Source organism: Lactuca virosa, chromosome 8 (assembly GCF_052849685.1).
Source record: "Lactuca virosa cultivar CGN04683 chromosome 8, Lactuca_virosa_CGN04683_v6, whole genome shotgun sequence".
Classification (NCBI taxonomy): Eukaryota; Viridiplantae; Streptophyta; class Magnoliopsida; order Asterales; family Asteraceae; genus Lactuca; species Lactuca virosa.
In genome coordinates, this window is record NC_136433.1 from 223,272,579 (window position 1) to 223,278,212 (window position 5,634).

Consider the following 5,634-nt stretch of genomic DNA (forward strand, 5'->3'; position numbering starts at 1 on the left):
GAAAACCCAAAAGGACCCTCTTGGTCCGCAACCCTCTTGGTCCGGAACCCTCTTGGCCCTGAACCTCTTGGCCGGAACCCTCTTGGCCCGGAACCCTCTTGGTCCGGAATGCCTTCTAAGGAACCGAGAGGAGTCGCATCTTCGGAACACCTTCACTCTGGAATGCTTCGCTCCGGAATCACCAAGTTCGGATCCTTCGGAAGTCTGGCCAACCTCGCACCTCGGTCCGGACCGACAAAACTTGCTCCTGACTCCGGACTTCGCTTGACTTCGGAACTCGCCCAGTACCTCCGGAACCTTGAAGAGTGGCTCCGGAATTTCCCTCAACCCTTCGGACCCTCGCAGGAGCCATGCTACACTCCGGATTTTTGGCATTTTCGGAGTTTTTCATTATTTTAAGGCATTTTGGCGTCGGAAATCACACCAAACTCGTGATTTTCATATCTTAAACCCCTTAGACCCTCATTTTATGCCAAAATTGATTATTTTAAATATATTTATATAAAATAATACCCAAGGTTTTTATGAAGGGATTCTAAGAGGATAAGGAGTTTGACTTGATGTATATTCTGTTGGATTAGTGTCTAAGTCCATAACTATTTTGGTATGTACTTGACCCGATTATGAGCATGGTCCTTTTTGGTTGCCATCACCATAGCAATATGTAGGATGAATTAAGGAGAGAAAGGTTTAATTATGATTTATTAATATATTATGAGAATAATATATTAAAGGAGAAATCATATTGGTTAATTAATATTAGTCAAGAATTAATTCTGTGGCTAAATGAGATTAATTAAACTTGGGGGACTGGAATTGTAATTATAGGATAATTGCAATTGGGCTATGGATCACCTTGGAATAATAGGTTGGACGAATTCTATGGGGAAGCCCATTAGAAATCGTCCAAGGCATGTTCCAGAAGGGGTCCATGGGCTGCTTAGGGCTTAAGCAGTCAAATTAGGGTTTCCTTGTTAGATAACCCTAATTGCCTACCTATTTAAAGAACCCTTGAGACCCAAAAACGTGGCTAAGTCTTCTTTTAGGGTTTCCAGCCGTTTTGGTGCCTCCTCTCTCCTTCTTCTTCATCCAATTGCTTAGTGGTGTTTGTGACTCCATTAGAGGTGCAACACTTGAGGCACTAAGCTTTCTGAAGCCAAGGAATTGATTGTTATTGCTAGTAAGTTTGAAAAGTTTCAATTTACACCCTTTAGGTTTTATAGTTTAAATTTGAACTTAATAGTTTTGTTTTTGAAATTTAAATAGTTAAACCCTAATGTTTTGAAAAGTTTCAAAACTTGTCCTCAAGTTTTGGAATTTAAATTTTTGGATTAAAAAGTTAATTTTGAAATATTTAAATTCTAAACCCTAATGTTTTGAAAAGTTCAAAACTTGCCATCAAGTTTTGGAATTTAAAATTTGATTAAAAGTTATTTTTGAAATAGTAAATTCTAAAACCCTCGTATTTTGAAAAAGTTCAAATTACACCCTTATGGTTTTGTTAATTAATTAAAGTGTATAATTAAAAGAGAGTTAATAAATCCATAAAGTTTTTGGTTTACATTTAATTAAATTAAAAGTATAATTAATTAAATTAGACCACCTAGTATTTTAAAAGTTTAAAATACACCCTATACTATGTATATATGACATTAAAAGTCTAATTTTATATATGTATGAGTAAACAGTCAGTCTTACCGTTAGTAGGCCTCACTCACGAAGCTGGTCTATAAGAGGTGTTTAAGGAAATTGCCTATAAAATGGCAATTGAATGGGTATCCACTCTTACCCACCACACTCTTGACTAGTGGAGGGTCGTTAGCCGAACGGGTAGGCTAGGACGAAACCTTCCATTATAAGTATAATGAAGTACAAAGTAACTACATGCTTTTACAAATTCCCAAAATTCTAGTTACTTTAGGCAAAATGTGAAATTGTATGTTAATCCATGGAATTACACTTCGTACCCTTGTCAAACGTTAGTGGAGCGTGTGTGGTTAACCGGCACACTAATTTAGGATTGACATTGGTGGCGAAGGGTGGTTCGATGTTTATCGTAGATCAATGGAGCATGTGTGGCTAACCGACACATTGATTAGGTGATAGTAGCATTGGATGCACCACGTGATTCGCACGGTTATTCACACCTTGTTTGTGATCCTCGGCATCCCAGTCGCAAACCTGAAGGGCATAATCGAGATTAAACACGCCATTGAAAAGTTCAATGAATCTCAGAAGATCTAGGAGTTTCAATTCACTTAAAACTTAAATTTCTTTTTCGTTTTTCATGGTGGAAATTGGTAAATCGTCATTTACCTACCTTCAAATATTCTGCAACTAGATTACGGCATCCCTCTTCTAGGTTGTAGAGTATTGTGTTGGATCCTAGCCTTGATGTTTCGTTTGGGTGTTACATCAAGGATTCTTATCAACTAACTTGAATTTTCTCCCGTTTTGTAGATGTCTGAATCTAATAATGGTCTTCCTAAATCCATTGGAACAAGCTTTCCAAATGAAGATGGCGTTCCAAGATACGATCAAGGAAATGAGAGTCATGCTTCACTTCCTCCACCTCCTCCAATTGTTCTCCCTGACCCACAAGTTCAAAGGCTTGAAAAGTTCAAGCTCACTCAATCCATATTGGCAAGTAAGCACGAAGATGGGAAACCCGTGTGTGCACACGCCTTAGAGATGAAGTCACGCATTGATAGGTTAAGAATGTTGGGTGTCGATATCTCAGAGATGTTGGCTGTTGACTGGGTTCTTCAGTCACTTCCTGATTCGTATAGTGAGTTCGTAAGAGAGTACTATGCGATGGTTCACGACGTGACCCTCATTGATTTGACCTATTTGCTTATTGCTGCTGAATCGGCGATGATTTGGCGCACTGGTCAAGCAAACTTGATTGGTCGATCATACTCCCATACTTCATTGGACACTGGCTACATTGGAAGTCCAGAAAAGGCTGAGATTATCCCATGCTATGTACCAAAGGAGTCCATTTGCTTTTACTGCCAAGAGAAGGGGCATTGGAGACGAAGCTGCCCTAGCTACCTGAGAGATCTAAGAGATGGGAGAGTCAAGACGTATGGCTCTACTTTAGGTAAAAATCCATTAACTAACTCTATAAGTTCCTATTTTTGATTCTTAATACATGATGTGATAAGATTACATTTTGATGTTTTTGCAGGATCGAAGAAAAGAAAGGAAACTTAAGGAAGAAGCGTGTTGAATCTGATCACGAAGAAATGGATTTCGATCGCATGGATTCAAAGATCGGATTTTTGAGCTGCTACTTTAGAGTTAGGGTAGATTGCTAAGAAATATGTAATAGCATAGTTTTCAGTTGAATTGCATTGTAAGGACAAATTTTTTTCCGCACTAAAATAAATTTTGATTTTGTCTTATTTATTTATCCTTGCGATGGCATGTATGAAAAATTGATGTTTGAATTTTTCCATTATTAGCAATGATGGATTTGATTCTTAATTAGGTTATTTGTGGAAGTGTCGAGAGTTTACCAAATAGGGAGAGTTTCTCATCGCCCAAGTTTTAATTGGAAAGAAACTTGGAATCATGCAACATGTATTGTATGATGAATGAAAAACTTTCACATTTGGGAAATTTAGACTAATTCTTTGACAAAGTGTCAACTGAAGGACTAGGAGATCGAGTACACTAGGTTGTACGTTCATCAAGTCCACCACAAAGTGATAAAGATATTAGTCATGATTTACTAAAGTTTAGTAAATATGGTTATACTTATAAGATTGAGTATAATTATGGGTTGACTGAAAGAGTTTCAATCAATAGCAGAACGAATAAGAAGAATCTAGTAGGCAGAATGATAAAAGTTTCTCTATTTTAAGAAGAAGGGAGAGTAACTTTTATTGTGTTTTATGATAGGTCTTAATGATTAAGAACCATGTCTCAATTGATCCTCTAAGTGAGTCTTAGTGTAATTGCATGTCTAAGAAGAGGAATCGAGAATTATAGAAATGGTTAAATCAATAAGTTAATCATACTTCGTTCCAATATCAAGTCTTAGAGTCAAGATTGTGACATGAGTGATAAGTCTTAAGTAGGTTTGTAACACTTATCAAATGTAGAATAAGAAAGTTTCTTATTCTTGTACATTTGAAATTGGTAAGTTGTGATGTCTTGGATAAGACAAAGACCAACTAGGACCAATTGAGTGAAGTGTTAAACTTGATAAGAAGCTACACTAACTCTTGAATATTTGTTTTGTCAAGAAATGTTTCTTGACAAGAGAACCTTATATGTCAAGGAGTCAGTGGGAGTCTTAAATGTCTTGAAACGTTTCAAGAACAAATTCAAGAATAAACCAATAGTTAATCACTAGCACACGACTTGAGGTTGGCAACCTATCGTGTTGACATAATTTTGTTTTTGTGCCATTCCAGATTGAGTTAACTATGTATGTGAGTTCTATGAGTCCTCATTTGAATGCATAAAGGCAAGCACCTTGATCAATGGAAAGTATATTGATATGTAGGGGTGAGTTGCTAAACAACTTGAAAGACATGGTGGGCATTTGTGTTACTATAAGGCAAGAAATCAAGATTGAACAAGTTCAGTCCATATGGTTTTGGATTTGTCGCAAAACTTCGTTTTGACAAATTCACATGGATAGGAATACATACATCTTAAAATCTAAGTGTCATGAGGTTTCCCTCCTTCATGAAAATGAGTGTGAGGAAATGCTTTCACTAAGAGAGATTTTAAGAAGATTGCAATTGTGAAAATTGTATTCTCAAATTCGATTATGATTACGGCATCCCTCTTCATAGTTCGAATTGTGAGATTTGGCAATTGGTCTGAACATTTGGGACTTAGTAACATAAATTCTGAATTGTTTAGACATACATGTGAGCTATCTAAGGCAAAGGTGTATGAACTTAAAAAGCTTAGATAAAGGCTTATCAAAGCATTAGGTATTAGAAATATGAACTTAAGGAATTCAATAAGCATTGTTTTCTGGAAGTTCAATTGTTTTCTGAATACATGTCAAAGCTAGTGGGAGCGTAAGTGTTATGCTGGTAAGAAAATAATCATCATATTAGTGGGAGCATGATTATTATGGTAAGTATTGCAAGTTAGCAATATTAATTATAGAAAACAAAGATTCACTTTGCAAAGTTGAAAAGGTTGAAAAGTTGTTTTGCTGTAATTAAGGGAGAGAATATTATACTTCGTTTCAAAATTCTAAAGCTTAGATCGAGAAATGTTAATAAATTTAGTCAAGGATACATAGTGCATTCTCAAAATTCGATTATGATTACGGCATCCCTCTTCATAGTTCGAATTGTGGGAACATGGCACATAAAATATTATGGCAGAAGGATGATAAAGTATCACGTCTTTATATGAGACATTATGCATCGTGTCCAATACGCTTCGAGTATAGGATCGATTGCATATGCTATAATATTTGACCGTTCTAAAATTTTCCAAATGCCTAGAGCATTAAGAGGGAAAAAGGGACTAGAATCGGTTTTGACTAAAATAATTAAACAACTATCAAAGGACGATCTGAGTTTCACTGAGGATTTGTCGCTTGTGAGTAGTTGGAAGTATAGTACTGAATGGACTATATTGACATTATTATGAATA